This window comes from Dreissena polymorpha, chromosome 10, assembly GCF_020536995.1.
Source record: "Dreissena polymorpha isolate Duluth1 chromosome 10, UMN_Dpol_1.0, whole genome shotgun sequence".
In the NCBI taxonomy this organism is placed as follows: Eukaryota; Metazoa; Mollusca; class Bivalvia; order Myida; family Dreissenidae; genus Dreissena; species Dreissena polymorpha.
In genome coordinates this window covers 67,689,660-67,693,149 of record NC_068364.1, presented here as the reverse complement: position 1 = coordinate 67,693,149, position 3,490 = coordinate 67,689,660, and the positions used below count along the sequence as shown (strand labels likewise).

General features: G+C 31.2%; 1 protein-coding gene across 1 annotated transcript in view; it reads left to right on the top strand.

Moving 5' to 3' along the window:
• The window catches only part of LOC127847587 (E3 ubiquitin-protein ligase TRIM71-like), a 28,507-nt gene that overhangs the window by 9,410 nt on the left and 15,607 nt on the right, over positions 1-3,490 (top strand). The gene's annotated exons all lie outside the window — the stretch shown is intronic.

Genomic DNA, 3,490 nt, shown 5'->3' with positions numbered 1-3,490 from the left:
CAATCGGGACACCTCGGACAATTCCGCCATATCGGCGATCGTCTCTCGGGTGTATTTGGTGGAAGGATATGTCTAACGCCTCTAGGCGGAAGATATTACACAGAAAATATAGTTCGGGTTACACACCAATAAATTTGTACTAAATCAACCGATAATATAGATATATAAGGACCAATATCTTTAAGGAGTAATGTAACAGAATATTTATTAATGTTATTGCTTAAAATTAGATTATTGCATATTATTATAGAATATTGCATGCAAAATATTCAAATTTTAATAAAATGTTAAGAAAGCCAATTATTTGTTTATTGAAGTGAAAAAATCAACATTATTCAAACTTAAAAGAATCAGTATTTCTTAAATTATATTCATTGCAACATTGCTGATGTTCGGCTGCAGGCGACAAACTTTGAGATTTAATCAATATGTTTATGTTCTATACCATAAACAATCGTACAACACTGTACAGTGGTACAGAGAAAACTCTTCGATGTAATATAAGAAATAGTAAACTCCACGTTGGTCCCAATGGCATTATAGTGACCAGCCAGGCAGTCACAAACTGTATATGGACCATACGGCCCTAAGTGGGGCTATCATCAGTATTGAGACACCTGAAAGGTTTCATGGAATGGAATGAGTGGGGCTTGATTGAATTTGAAAACGATTCTTTCTGTACATTTGATGATGGCAACCATACATTACTTCTGGCAGATATTGTTTATATTTTATCCTGGGCATTTTAATTCCAGATGTTGTTATAATCCCGGCCAGGCAACTAGCTTTTCAATGCCTTAAACAATCCAGTGCCATTTAAATTAGTGACAGTGTAACAATGTTCAGTTTGGTAATATTAATATATTAAGGCATAACTTTGCCTTGGGAAATGAACTCAATTCAGAATGGCCTCTCAAAATAAGACATACTGTATTGGAAATGTTAAAACTGAGCAGTGGTGTTGATAAAATTTATATTATTTATCTTTTAAGAAATTTTAAGATACATATAACAGGCATGCCCATGGTTTTGGGTCGGCACTCTTTAGATGGGAAACAATAACACTAAATATGGTTGACAGTGCAGGCAACAATTGTAAAAAGATATTTTCCATCCCTGACTGCCAATATGACATGAAGTAATTTAACTGTAATATGTCTGGAAACAGTGTTAGTCACACTTTTCTAAATATTGATTTATTCATGCATATGTATATATATATGTCATACAAGTACAGATCATACAATACAGTCAATTTACAACATTTAACAATTGGAAAACAATTATCACAGGTTTTGGATCACAATGCATTGATATATCACATTTTGAATATCACAGTCAAAGTTAATCATTTAAATTCAGTTACAAGTAAATAGTCAGTGTATTTGGCAGAGATCTGAAATAACAAGTAGTTACAAGATGTTGAAATCAAGACATGATATATATACCACAGGATGTCCCATGAAAGGTTTGCAACTTATTTCCAATGGGGCCCTATAGATGGGTGGAAAATGTACACAAATGGTGGCATTAATACGCATAAAAATATCATTAATTTAAACTTGAGACTATAGTCTTGAGATCAAATAGTAATTAGCATATATTATTAGAGAGCATTAGTTACACAATGTATACTACTATCTTGTCATCACATTTAAATGTACATACAAATACTTTATTGATGACTTATTTGAACAACAGTAATATATATATATATATATATATATATATATATATATATATATATATTTATTCTTTTATAACGATTTTTACATCAGCAGGTAAACAGTTCCAGTCTTTTATTGTTTATAATTAAAAGTAGTGTTGGTAAAACCATTCACTTGAGGACATTGAGGTAAATAAAAGTTATCTTTACTATGTCTACTGTTATCACTATGTATATCAGACACTAAACTAAAATTATTATACAAAAAGGTCATATTAGAAGGACATTTCTTGTTAACAATTTTATAAACATGGTTGAGTGTTATTTGCTTAACTCTGTTTTGAACATTTAACCAACCAATACTACTAAAATCTTAAACTTTCAAACATGTTCTAGAGTCATATCCATGAATAAATTTAACAACTTTATTCTGTACAACTTGTAATCTATTTTTAACTGTTTACTAATACCATTGTGCTATGAAGAGCTAGAATAGTCAAAATGGCATGGAACCAATGAGTTACATAACAATTTTCTTAATTCCATATTTGAACAGTGGTTTTGTCTATACAAGAACAGGGGTGTAGATGCTATTAGGCACAGAAGGCCTGGGCCTACAATTTTTTTTGAAACATGAAAAAATAAAAATTGCTTCAACTTCGAAAAATGCATTAAAATGTTGACCCTGAAGGTGGTGAGGTGTAAGAAATCTGCATTTCATATTGACATGATCCTCAGGCAATGGATTCTGGTCTTGTTCAAAGGACATATCTTCCATTTATCAACTCTACTTCTTTCTAGATAGACATGCAGACAGTATTATTGGAAAAATTTTCCATGGTTTGACTTGTGAATAAGTGAGTGTTACAATTTTAAATGTTTCTCTGTTCCATATTGTTTTAAAATTTAGTTCTCTGGTATAAAGATAATACAGTAAAATTTAGTTCTCTGACATTGAGATAAAAAGTAAAGTATCAAAGAAATACAGGCCAAAGTCTTATATTTTCTTACCTTATTATTTGTCTAGATATGCTTTAAATCTCACAACAGGCGTTATAGAATTTAAACAATTTCCGGGGGAGGACCCCCGCACACACACCCTGTTTTTATGTAACATATTCGGGCCTACAGCTCAAAAAATGCTAGCTACGCCCCTGAAGAATCTTATTCTTGAGTTCACCTTTTTAATAATATTATTAACAATAGATGTAGCAGAAAGATCAGTGTCGAATATTGAACCAAGGTGTTCAACAGATGATTGAGAAACAATAGTGTGATCATTACATTTTACATTAAAATTATGAAGTTTAGATTTCCTTTTGGAACCAAACACTATATATTCAGTTTTTCCAAGGTGTAAAGACAGTTTGTTATCAACTGACCATTTAATACAATTTTCAAGTTCTTTACAAACAACACTACTGATGATACTAGGATATCTGTGAAAATAAAGGATGACACTTTCATCAGCATATAGAATAAGTTTACATAAATACAATAATAAAAAATCACTAATATCCTATATCAGTGTTAAGCCATTATGAACTGGAAATGGGTGTGACAAGTAACAAGAACCCTACACATTTACATCACAAAACATATTACATCTACAATTACTGGATATAATATATATGTTGAAAGTTAATATAAAGATGGCAATACAAAAGAATGTACAAAAGTAGTAATAAAGACAAAACAACCAGTTTATAATGTTAAAATTTATGCAGTTGTTGGCAATAAGAGAACCATTTCCATTCTTAACCCTTTCAGTGCGGGAACCGAATTGTGAAGGCCTTTGCAAACAGTTTGGGTCCAGATGAGACG